The sequence below is a fragment of the Hibiscus syriacus genome, unplaced genomic scaffold (assembly GCF_006381635.1).
Source record: "Hibiscus syriacus cultivar Baekdansim isolate YM2019G1 unplaced genomic scaffold, ASM638163v2 tig00110478_pilon, whole genome shotgun sequence".
Classification (NCBI taxonomy): domain Eukaryota; kingdom Viridiplantae; phylum Streptophyta; class Magnoliopsida; order Malvales; family Malvaceae; genus Hibiscus; species Hibiscus syriacus.
Window position 1 is genome coordinate 655,893 of NW_024062755.1, and position 13,869 is coordinate 669,761.

The following is a 13,869-nucleotide window of genomic DNA, read 5'->3' on the forward strand; positions in this document are numbered from 1 at the left end:
TTACCAGAAAACCTTACGAAACCCCATTTACTTTAATTTTATCAAATAATAATCGTTGATGAAGATTAAAAAAATGAACATAATCATTAAATTTTATCAAACTAATAACATTTGGTATTTGAATATAATTTTAAATACAACAAACTTACAATAAGAATTAAATGGTAAATGATAACCAAATTACAATAACTGATATTAAATGGTAATAAACAAAATTAACTGAAATCATTAAAAAATTCCAACAAATTTATAAAATAAAGTAAATATTAAATGAGAAATAATAAAAAAATTACAATTTAACAAAAAAAATACAAATATAATAAAAAAAAATCTATCGATGCTTGCGACGCGAAGTGTTCCACAGGGTGGTGGTTGTCGTCTCGAGGAGGATTTCTTCGTATCACTGACTATTCCACCAGCCTGCGAAAACTAGGAAAACTCATAAACCAGACATCGCTGAGTGTGAAAATTGTACATGAGGTTATGTGCTGCGGCCATGAGTGATGAGGCTGAACCCGCCAGATATCCAACATATGAACCCCAAGTCGAATCTGCAAAACATAAACTCATAATAGCCTCCACGAGGGGTCATATGTGACGGTGGCGGCGGCGGGGTCATAAAACCAGGTGAAGGCGGTGGTGGCGGCATCTGATAATGGAAAAGCGGCGGCATCATATATGACTGCTGCATCATAATGGTTGCGGCGACTGCTGTGAAGGTCCTGCTAGTGCGCCGAGGATGAACCGGAAGCACTTGCTCTCCGTCCACGAGTCGGGGGACGATGGTGCTGTGTCGGTGAACGTCTCTGTAGACGTCGCGGAAAGGTCTGCCCTCGTGCATTATCGGGAAGCAGAAACAGTTTCCCGTTACTGTTGAACCAATCAATAACCTTCAGCAACACTCAAGAGGTCAAGTAAAATGGGTTATCTACGGGGAAGGCGCCGATGTCGATCCTCCCACAAACATGACCCACTCATGATGCCTCACCAGTCAATCTGTATCTGTCTTGCCGCGTCTATCTAAGCTATGCAACTCGTCTATATTGCGAGGTGCTTCCGGAATTAATTGAAAACAACCAAACTTGAATAAAAGATATTATTTATTTAAAGATTTTTAACCATTTAACATTAAATATCTATAATTCTGACATATATAGTGTTCGAACTTAAAACTTGAAAAAATAAATATAATTCTTTAATTATTGAAGTCGTTTGATTGGTACAAAAACGATACTTATTGTGTATATATAATAAACTTGGACCATGTTATATAATTATTAATATTATAAAGTTCATCTTTTCTTAATGTGTACTCTAGATAGCTTCAATTACTTGTACAATACGTGGAAATATTCCATTCATTATTTATTTATTTTATCATTTTCCCCGCGTTGCCTCTCTGCCATATTTTATTTTTAATTTTTAGTATAATAATATCTTAGTCCTCAATAGTTAAATATCTTTTTAATTTAACCCTTATTCTTTTTACTTAAATTGACTCTCAACATCTGAACAAAAAATAAAATTTATTTTCAACTTCTTAAAAGAGTTAAATCATTATTTTTCTTCATAATAATCAAATTTTTAATGATATCACATGACAACTTACAAAATAATACATATATTTCATGTTTATCATTAAATATTTATTAGTACGATATATAAGATAACTAATATCATACCAATATAAAGTACAAGCAATTTTTTTTCTTAATTATCAAGTCAATACCAATAAAAAATAATGTTTTAATCAATATTTTTATTAAAAATTATTTGAATCTTTAAAACTAAATTTGGTTCAAGAAATAATAAAGGGTTAAATTGAACTTTATAAATATTGAAGGCTATATTGCTATTATAACATCTTTAAATTTTCTCTTCCTCTTTCCTTCAAACAAACACACAAAAGCATAAAAAAGCAACCTTTAAAAATTAAAATTCTTCAATTTTCTCTCTCAGTTATATTTCTTCTCTATTTTCTCTCGTTCTCTCTTTAACAATCCCTTCATCCCAAACAAATTAACTGATAACAAAACCTAGAAAGAGGAAGAGAAAAGGAGAATTTCTTCCAACAAACCAAAAAGAGGAAATCCAGGTATTCTTCTTCTTCTTCTTCCAATTTTTATCTTTAATTTCTTGGAAGTGTTTCTTCCTGTTTGCCATCTGTATCTTTTATTTTATTTTTTCAACAGTTAAATTTTACCTTTTTTTATCATTTCGAGAAGAAATTCGAGGGTCCAATTATATTTGGATCTTCGGAATTCTTTTCTTGAATTTGAAGCAAACCCATTTTAGAATCGGGGCTTAATTTTTCTGGGTTTTGGTTTGAAAAGAGGAAATCCAGGTATTCTTCTTCTTCTTCTTCCAATTTTTATCTTTAATTTCTTGGAAGTGTTTTTCTTCCTGTTTGCCCATCTGTATCTTTTATTTTATTTTTTCAACAGTTAAATTTTACCTTTTTTTTATCATTTCGAGAAGAAATTCGAGGGTCCAATTTATATTGGATTCTTCGGAATTCTTTCTTGAATTTGAAGCAAACCCATTTTAGAATCGGGGCTTAATTTTTCTGGGTTTTGGTTTGATTCTCGAGTCGTTTATCCTTTCCTTTGTTTACTGGTAAACGAGTATAATCGGCCCGGCTTGTTGGAAAGGCTTTTAATGAGTCTCATTCCTCTTACAATTTATATTTATTTGAATGTTCTTGACATTAATTAGTTAATTATGATTAATTGAAACTTTTAGTTTAAATTTATCACTTTTGTTTTAAACTCTTAATTGTTATAAGATGATAGGATGAATTTGTTGCTTATTTAATTTTTACGTTTTTGTTAAAACGATTTGTTTTACAATGTTTACATTGGATGTGAATAGATGTATTCTGGAACTATGCAGGCATATGCACCTCCTCGGGGCTAATTGTTCAAATAGAAAACTGACAATTTGTATTTGAAGAAAAGATCGAGGATGCGTCGTTGGCTTTGCTGTTCCTGTCAGGCAGACGAGAGTTTACGAACCACATGAAAACGAGCACTGGAAAGCCCTCAAGGATCATGCAGAGGTGTGTGCTACTTTATTGCTAACTTGAATCGATAATTCTGATTTACTGTTGGAATCCTTTGGCATTGTAAATGCTGTAGTTATTTTCTTACCATAAAATTAGCTGACCCTATTCCCATATGTAATGGGGTGAGGGAGGGAGGTAGTAGGCTGCCCTCAACGCCAGGTTGAGAGCAGCTTCCGTGGAAGAATCATGAATTGCCTACCGTGGGACTCGATCCCACGATCGCAGGTTAAGAGCCTTGCGCTCTACCATCTATATGTATTTAGCATTTAGCACACTCGGGTTAATGCGAAGGAGAGGCATATTTTTTATTTGTTGGTTCTTCACCAGAAAGCTATGTTACTATTGGGTACTAGTGTCGGACATGAAAAATGAAGAGTCCAAGCAAACTAGACCGAAAGTATCTAGTGCCATATGCATTTTCTGATGGCTGTTCTTGACTCTCTTTGTTTCTGCTTCAACAATCATCTTTTTTGTATACGTGACTAAGCCATTTCTTATTCGTTTTATTTTCGGCTTTTACTTGCTGAGATAGGAAGATTGTTTTAGCTTGTTTTCTTTCTTAATTTTTTTTATTTAATGTTTCCCAAAAGAAAAATGGTTTTCGTAAAATGTAATAATAGCTTTTTTTATTTAATGTTTTTGGAATAATTTCTCATTGCTCATGCTAAGGGCTTTCAGGGCATAATAGAAACTCAAAGGTGCCGGCTCCTATCAAACCTGAAGTGCAAAAATCATCGCCACCTATCGAAGTTCCTGCATTATCATTGGAAGAACTGAAAGAAAAAACCGACAGTTTTGGATCAAAGGCTTTGATTGGTGAGGGTTCCTATGGAAGAGTTTATTATGCCAACTTGGACAATGGAAGAGCTGTGGCTGTTAAAAAGCTCGATGTTTCCTCCGAATCTGAATCAAATGTGGAGTTTTTGACCCAGGTGTGTATAAGAAATTGTACTTCATAAATTCAGGTTGTTGTTATGTGTTTTCCCCTTGTTTCTTGACACTTCCACTGCATGAATTTTTTATGTTTAGGTTTCCATGGTTTCAAGACTAAAGCATGACAATTTTGTCGAGTTGCAAGGTTACTGTGTTGAAGGAAATCACCGCATGCTTGCCTACGAGTTTGCAACAATGGGTTCACTTCATGATATATTGCATGGTTTGTCGCATTATATATTGATTCCCGATATTGATTTATTTGACCAAAATGGACTCCAATGTATCATTTAGTTTGACTTTTTTCTTGCTTTTGGGAACCATAGGAAGGAAGGGAGTTCAAGGGGCACAACCAGGTCCAGTTCTTGACTGGATGCAGAGGGTAAGAATCGCAGTTGATGCGGCAAGGGGCTTGGAGTACTTGCACGAGGGTTCAACCCTCGATTATCCACAGAGATATCAGATCTAGCAATGTGCTTCTTTTTGAAGACTTAAAAGCGAAGATCGCAGATTTTAACCTCTCAAACCAGGCTCCTGACATGGCTGCTCGTCTTCATTCTACTCGAGTTTTGGGAACCTTTGGCTATCATGCTCCAGAGTATGCTTTCGAAGCCCTTTATACCTTTTTTTCCTTCTCGAATTAACCGATTATTGCCTGTTGCTGAGCTGCAAAGATTATTCAGGTTTGGAACTTATTTATGGCTCTAATGTTTTCTAGGTATGCAATGACTGGTCAGTTGATGCAAAAGAGTGATGTTTACAGCTTTGGGGTTGTCTAGAGCTTCTTACGGGGAGGAAACCCGTTGACCACACAATGCCTCGTGGACAGCAGAGTCTTGTTACCTGGGTGCGTTTATTGCTTTCTCTTTTTTCTCCGAAGTCTTTTCACTTAAATTCGGTCAACACTTAAACATTTCGTTTTCCTGGTTTCAGGCTACTCCAAGATTGAGCGAAGATAAAGTTAAACAATGTGTAGATCCAAAACTGAAGGGAGAGTATCCTCCTAAAGCCGTTGCTAAGGTATTCTTATTCCATGTCTGTATAACTTGCACGAGTTCAATTTTATAAAGCACACAATCACTTGACCGCTTACGATACGCTTCTGCTGGTGCAGTTGGCAGCTGTGGCAGCATTGTGTGTGCAGTATGAAGCCGAGTTCCGTCCAAACATGAGCATTGTTGTCAAGGCTCTCCAACCACTGTTGAAAGCTACAGCAGCAGCAACGGCACCCGAGACTTGAAAAGACCCAGGTTTCTTCACCATTTATTCGAAATTTCCACAACCCGTGAATGGTTTGGTTTCATAATCAAATACAGATTTTAATCTGATCACTAAATATTAATCATATATAGATTTTCATATTTTTCATATATGACATCCTAGGATTGGGTTGGTCTGTTTAGTTTCTTTTCCGGACTCACAATGTTGTTTCCGGATGTAGTCATAAAATGACCAAGGGATTGAGCCATGAGTATTGATTGGTTTGTACTTTTTTTTTCTCCCTTATTTCATCAATATGCTTCGTAAATTTGTATGAATAATTTCGTGGAGTAAGATTGGAATTAATGGAAGTGCTGTAGTCTGTGATTTGTTGTTTATTATCTTTCTCCATGAAAAATCTTGGGTTTGTTATAATTTTCAATTATATCTGCCGGCTTAGATCAATGAATACACACTTTCATAATGCAGGACAAGACTCGAGTTTTGGTTATAACATCTTTAATTTGTAGGGTACTGTATTTTGATGATTGAACTTTCAAAACTTATTTCCGTCATTACTGTCAACTGCTGTTGAGAAATGGCGATGTAACATATTAAAAGTCATTTTCTTTTTCAAAAAATCTTAAGTTCCTGAAATTAATCGACAGTCGTCGGTCTCTTTTCACTTGTGTCATCACCCGCTAGCATTATTCAGATCATTGCTGCCTGTAGGCAGAACACGCTATTTCAAGATTTTCTTCATCTATTCACGATTAGCGAACTATTCATCACCGTTATTTCATTCAAGTGTCAAACACCATAATCACAAGTCACAGTCACCAATCTTATTTGGTCATCATCAACGGTCACAACCACTAATAACAATAAACCATGAATAAAAGCAAAACACACAAGCAAAGGAAAATAAGAGAAAAGAAAAACTATTGATCTCGGACTTGACGAGGTTTTAATGAACAGAGCGGTCATCAATAAATTTTAATGGTGACGAGGTTTCGTTTGGCTAAAAAAAATTAGCATATTTTGATTTGAAGTTGATCCGACGCCAGATTAAGACTTAAGAAGATTAAAATGTTGACAAGGAACATTTATATACATCTAGAGACATCGTACTCAAGCTTGAAACCTCAAAAAAATAATTTATTTAATTACTGAAATTGTTTGATTCATGTACAAATAACGACTCATTAAAATTTATTATGCAAAAGCTACATGTTTAAGCAAATTCATATATACACCCTTAAGATATTACAACAATACCAATATTAACGAACTAAAACTTATTAGAATCAAATGGAGCCAAAATATTCCTTTCCTCTTGAAAACTTATGAAGCAATACCCTTATTTTGCATCAACGTATTCTTTGCTTAAAGCCATATAATAGATTATTTACTTTTATAAATTCAGTAAATAAAAAAAACTATAAAATACAATACTAATGATGATTTTACTGAAAATATAATTCGATGAATAAAATAAGAAAAAGACAACAAATTAAATTGATATATATATATATATTAAAATTTAAGACTAAAAACTATAATTAGATGTTTACACAAATGTAATGATAAAATAAAGAATATATAAATAAGTAGTTTTAGTCCATTTCGCTTCCCTTACACCTAATTCAATTACGCATCTTTTCTCACCAAATTTTCCTTCTCGTCCCTCACCTAAGCTTTTGTTCCCTTCTCTTGTGCTTTCCACTTTCTCATCATCCAAACAAGACATTGTCTTCGTCATCTTAGGTTTGTTGGGAATGGAATCGGAGGACGATATGATTGATGACTCAGTCTCCATGGAAGACGATTTCTACAGCGGCGATTTGAGCTATTGCTACGACGACGACCCTAACGATGATGACAACGATTACTACTCCGACGATGACAATGATTATGGCTTACTTGAAGACGAAGATGATCAAGATGCCATGATTTCGCGTCGCCCTCAGGTCATATTGACATTTTCTTCATTTCCGCGGAATATTAAAAAAAAAATCTTTTTATAGCTCGATTCCGTTTTAAGTTCAATAAAATTTTTGTTTTTTTTGTGGAATTCGGAGCTGCTGAATACATTCCATGGAATTAAGGATATTTTGATCTTGTAAAATAGACAATTTAGACAAAACTAGAAAGAAAGATATAATTTTTTTAGTGAAATTAGTTGCAAAAGTTGAGGCGGCAACAACGAACTTAGATAATATGACAAGTAAAAAAAAAAAGGATAATTCAAGGGAATGTTTGGAAATTTTTATCCTTTTGCTGATCAGATCAGTGGCAGAATGATAACATAGATTTTTATGCTGTTAATAATGACTAATTTTCGGACTTACAAGAAAATATTTGGTAGTTATTGTCGTTAAGGAGGGATCAATTGGATTGACAGGATTGTATATGGTGTCACAGAATCTTCATCAATACATATGCTGATGTTTTTGTTGATTATTTTTCTCTTTTGATTGATTTGGAATTCAAATAGCTGGTTAAGTTGGTTCTTGATTACATCTTGAGTTTGATAGAGTGAGTAAATAGTTTCAAGGTTAGGTTTTGTGGTGTGAGTTGTTAATGATGAAGAAAACTGAAAGTGGGTACTAATTACTTGCTCTACATTCTTTCTAGTTGATAGTAGAATCACTAGCCTTCGAATTCAGAGTTTGAGAGATCGAAAACATTATATATTGAATTTAATGCAAGTATTTCCAGCTCTATTACAATATTAACGTGTTTTTGTTTGCTATTTCAGCTAAGTTATACTGTTTTGAAGGAAGCAGATATTAAACAACGACAAGAGGATGATATTTCTAAGGTTTCTACTGTTCTTTCAATATCAAGAGTTGAGGCAACTATTTGCTCCGATACTTTAATTGGTAATTTGTTTGTTTTTTTATCCATTCTTCTGTCGTTCTTCTGTTTGTTTCTTATTCATATTTGTTTGCTGGTATAATTCTCAAAATTCAAGGTTGTCCATGTTTCTGTTTAAGTATTAGTCTTTGTTCACCATTTTTAGGCATCCTTTGTTGTATCAATTATAGCAAGTGAGACATTCTGTTTTTTTTGGAAAGGTCGATGTGGCTGCTTCACTTGCTGTTAATTTTCATGAATTAGGCTGTTTGTATTATATTTGGGAAGTGTTTTCCTGAACATGGTTGGCATAGCAGGAGTGTCAGTAAAGTGCATGATGAATGGTTTGCTGATGAAGGAGGAGTTCGGCAATCCGTTGGATTGTTGGAGAGACCAGTTGTTCAAGTATCCAATTCTAGAGAAGTAAGTTGTGCAGATCCGTGGATTTGCTTATTCTTTTAGAAACTTGTTCTTTTATGATTGTTTATCTTTTTGAATTACCTATCTGTGACACATCTTGTTGCTTCCCTGTCAGCTCACTTGCGGGATTTGTTTTGAATCTCTTCCGCGTGACAATATTACTTCAGCGGCTTGTGGTCATCCCTTTTGCTTTTCTTGTTGGCAAGGTATCTCTCATATGCTTCGTCTGATAGGTTAATTTTGTACAAGTGCAAGTGATAGTTTTATGCAAACGTTTTTAACGTTCGTTGAAATTAATGTTTTATGATGAATATTTCCTTAATAACATACCACCAGTTGGCTTTGCTTATCAGTGTTTTGATTTTCATATATCATGTAGCTAAATACTAAATTCTGTGTGCTTTGTTATTAAAATATTTCATCTTTTTCTTTTTATGCTTTTGACTGGAAAACTTATATTTTTGTTCCTATATTTGGTCTATTTTCGTAGGTTACATTTCCACGACCATTAATGATGGTCCTGGATGTTTATCACTGAGATGTCCCGATCCATCTTGCAATGCTGCTGTTGGCCAAGATATGATTGATAAAGTGGCAACTTACGAAGAAAAAGTGAAGTATTCTCGTTACCTACTTAGGTCCTATATTGAAACAACAGGAAGGTATGCTTTGTATTTTAGAATCGTGAGATGTGCCATTGCATGAATGCATGCAAGTGTTCCATCTTGTTTAGCACTTGTATTGTGCATGGAATGGATACCTGAGCTTGAATTAGTAATTCTCTTAGTTTCCATGGGGTGTGTCTTTTTGCTTCTTACCATTCTTGTCCTTATTTCTTCTTTTATTCACTGGTAGACCAAGTGGTGTCCTGCACCGGGGTGTGAATATGCTGTTGATTTTGCTGTTGGCAGTGGAAATTTTGATGTCTCCTGCATCTGCTCACATAGCTTTTGCTGGAATGTAAGTCTTGATTTTTTGTATTGTACTACATTAGATTCCATGGGCTTTACTCTCGAATGAATGTCTAAGTTAAGCCAAATCTTGGTCGCAGTGTACCGAAGAAGCTCATCGTCCCGTCGAATGTGATACTGTGGCAAAATGGATTTTGAAGAATAGTGCAGAGTCAGAAAACATGAATTGGTAAAGATACATTTACATCTAGAAGATGATTTCTTTTTTTATTTTTTTTTTGGCTGGATTCATATTCCTTATTTGGAATTAAGTGCTAGAACTGTTTTTCTGTTGACATATGCTATTCATATTGGTAATTGGAGAAATAAAAAAGATTCTATACTAAACTCTTTCTTTTGGTCAAAAGTAAAACCTCGTTCTTTTGCATTGATTTCCTATATGCCTCTATTTTTTTCGTATTCCTTTATTTGCTTAAGAGAAGGTGCAAGGGAGATGGAAGGAATTATCTGAACTAGGTTGTTTTGTAAGTTCATTTTTATTTTTCTGATTGCACATTCTAATGATGCATTGTTACTTTTTTATATAGAAGAATGAAACTTTTCTAATAAATTTATTTTTTATAAAACCAGTGCTTCGTATTTTTACCCTATTCCACATATTACCCCTTAATTTGTTTAAATTCTCTCTTCTCTTGTAGCTTGGATAGAATATGGTGGAAACTCTTGCTATCTTGTTTACCATTTTTGTTGGATTTTTTTTTTTTGATAGAATTTTTTTGTTGGATGTTATGTTCAGGATACTAGCCAACTCCAAGCCTTGCCCTAAATGCAAGCGGCCAATTGAAAAGAACCAAGGGTGTATGCACATGACATGCACGCCACCATGTAATTTGAGTTTTGCTGGTAAGCTTCAAAGCCTTAATTGTTCCAAGGAAAAAATATATGCTGCATGATATGAGACATATTTGAGGTAGTCTCTGTCTGTCTACTTGGAGTTCATAGCGGGTCGAGTTAGAGCTAGTGATTTTATGGTAGGAATGAGGGGTAGGATACAAGGATCAATCAAGTTTTGATTAATCATAAGGCTCAAAAGAAGATTGAGGATCAATCAAGGTTTGATTTAATCATAAGTCTCAAAAAGAAGATCGAAATTGAGGGAAAAGATTGCTGGAAATTCTGGACAGTTTGCTATAAATGGTAAACCAAGAATACTTTAACAAAAAATAAGTAGGGAGACGAGAACGAGAATAATTTGGGTATCCTAACTTAGTAATTTTATTTTTGTAATCAATTTAAGAATATTACATTGATTTATATTTTTCTGACTTTGTTGATTAAGCGTCTTCCGAAATTTGAAGATAATAAAGAATACAGGGCTACCCCTAAATTTACTAGGACTAGGATTTGTAATAAGAATTAACCAGTACACAGAAACTAAAAATCTTGGTCTTGAAGAAAATAAGATTGAACTTTTGGAAAAATATGGCATTCTTCAAGTAACATAATTAAACTATTTCTGGGGTGGGTTGCTTTATTTACTGAAATTATGATCTGTTCCTGAAATTATCTACTCAAAAGTTCATGATAGAAAATACTATGTTCCTAAAAGCATGTTACAGAAAGTTGGGAAAAAAAATTAAGGTCTCCAGTCACTGCATAAAACATTTGTAATCTTTATGTGATTTCAATTATGTAAATGCAGGTTATGCCTTGGTGCATGGGCAGAGCATGTGAGAGAACTGGTGGTTTCTATGCTTGTAACCGTTATGAAGCCGCTAAGCAAGAGGGTGTGGTATGGAGACTAATCATGCTTTTTGGTCCTTGTGTTTTTTAAAATCTGCTTAAGTAATGGTTGAGCTAGTGTTTCATGATTCATATTATTTCTTGCAGTATGATGAGCTGAAAGAAGGCGAGAAATGGCAAAGAACTCCTTGGAGAAATACACCCATTATTATGAACGCTGGGCAAGCAATCAATTGGTACTTGGAAGGCTTCCCTTATTTGTCATCGCATAGGCCCTCAATAAATTTTCATCTTCTTTTGCATTTTCTTAAATCAACACCTATATTCTGGATTTTATCCGCTTTATGAATGTGCTGCTGTCTAAAGATTATAGATGCTTCATGTCAAATATGAGCCTTCATGTTTCTGTGTATCAAACAATGGAGTTTGGCATGCCAAGGGTTTCTTAAGTTACTTATATATGAGCTAACAACTTATTATATGTAAAAAGCAGACGCCAACTAGGTGGTGAAGAGGGGAAAATAGGGAAAGGAAGCTATGTCAATGCTAGACCTTTTGGTATACTAGATACAAAAAAGAAGTCATTATCTGTTTCTGTGAACCTGGAACTCTTGAGACCTTTTCTCTTTTGATGTTCCATCTTTGAAATTGCATTTAGAATAGAGGATCCTGTACAGTGTACACTGCTTCAGATTGTAGTAACTAGTAATATATTCTATTGGCAACTTGGCAAGTATTAGAATCTCGAAAAGAATTTTATTCACTGATATTTACAATTACAGAAACTTCACATATATATACAAATCGAATCCGTAACTAATTAAGTTACAAACTGTTATAGCAAACTTAAATAGTGAACTAACTACTACTGCTGACTAATACGTAATGGTGAGTAAGTGGAGAAAGTTATAGCTTTAGTAGAAACAATGAGTTGGCATTGTTTTCTAAATGTTTTTGGATGTTATATGCTTCTGCAATTGATTTTATCATAGCTTTCTCTTGTTTCCTTTTTTGATCACATTGGTAAAATATTGAATTTTGCTGTTGATGATAAATTTGTATAACCTGAAAGTTCCTATTTGCAGTCGAGACAAAAAGCTCTCGCAGATTTAAATCAGATGCAAACTGTGCAAGTAAGTTCTTACTTCATACCAACCTCTTTTTTAATTTTGAGATGTTCATCAAGGTATTCCTTTTTATACCTTTTGTAAGCAGTATCATTTGTGCTTTGGTTTCTGCATCTTCATCTTTTTTGGCTCGGGTGGTTGGTTCACTTGTCGTTTCTGATGGTTTTTCTCTTCAAGTTTTTTTTTGTGGTGCCAAAGTTCTTAAGTGAAGTTTAAAAACTTATTTTCAACGGAAGCAGCACTTAAAAATGATATTATGAACTTTTCAGTATAGAATGAAGCAAATCTACTACATTTTTATTCGGTTTAGCTTATATTCTGAGCAAATTTCTTTAATCTTGCCAGCTTGAGAATCTGAGTGACTTACAATGCACACCTGAGTCCCAGCTTAAGTTTATAACAGAGGCATGGCTTCAGGTAAATGATTGTCGTTTGAACATCCTCTGCTTATTTCTTTTTCAGGAAAATATGTGATTAATGTTTTTGTGGTGCATTTAATGTTGCAGATAGTTGAATGTAGACGAGTTCTCAAATGGACTTATGCATATGGATATTACCTTCCTGAGCACGAGCATGCTAAGAGACAATTTTTTGAGTACTTGCAAGGTATATGCAGATTTTCAAAAATTATTGGACGAAGTTAAATTTGTTTAGAAAATTGTTTTTCTCAGTGGACTAGTAATAATGATCTACTTTGTGTTTTGTTTAGGGGAGGCGGAGTCTGGTTTGGAAAGGCTTCATCAGTGTGCCGAGAAGGAATTAAATAAATTTGTTACTGGTGATGGCCCATCAAAGGAGTTTGATGACTTTCGTGCAAAGTTGGCTGGGCTAACTAGGTATGTTTATTTACTTCTGAATGAATGACTTGGTGTTCGACTATGTTGCTCTGATCATTTTTCTTTAGCATATCCAAGTCATATTCAAACATGAATACGGGGAATATGATCCTCTTAGAACCCTCCAAGTATGGAAAGAATAAACAATTGAACATACTTGTACCGGGCACATACCTGAGCACACCACTGTATTCAACAACCCAGTAACATAGGTTCATGGGTAATCCGCTTTCTATTTTTCTCATCTTGAAGCAGTGGGAATAAAAATAAACCTATCTTGACTACATTAGGAGGGACTCGCGAGTTTTGTTGATTTTTTTTTCTCTTTTCACCTCTTTCTTTTGATTTTTTTACCCTTCGTTTGTCTCTCTGTACTTCTCTATTTGTTTTTCTCCCTTGCATTGCTCTCGACTTGCAAAAACTTTTTTGCACTTTTAACCAATTTAGTCAAAATGTTACGCACGAGTGGCAGGATCTAGAATGATTGTGAGTACCTTTTCTAATTCAAATTCTGTCATATATCTTTTACAGTGTGACAAAGAATTACTTTGAGAATTTGGTTAGAGCACTTGAGAATGGCCTAGCAGACGTTGACTCCCAGGCTGCAGCCGCCAGCAGTAAGACAACGAGGTCAAAAATACAGGAGGGACTAGCAAAAGAGGGGGCAGGGGAAAAGGGAGTTCTAAATCTGGTGGTTCCAGCAGAAATGTAGATGATACGAGTAATTAGTCTTGTAAGCTGTTGTGGCTCTATTTCTCGTAAGTGTTGTCTTTTCT

At 34.5% G+C, this 13,869-nt stretch overlaps 2 pseudogenes; both read left to right on the forward strand.

Moving 5' to 3' along the window:
* Window positions 1–1,960: 1,960 nt before the first annotated feature.
* LOC120128230 lies at window positions 1,961–5,399 on the forward strand (annotated as a pseudogene).
* Window positions 5,400–6,820: 1,421 nt separating this feature from the next.
* LOC120128205 lies at window positions 6,821–13,846 on the forward strand (annotated as a pseudogene).
* The last annotated feature ends 23 nt before the right edge of the window (window positions 13,847–13,869 follow it).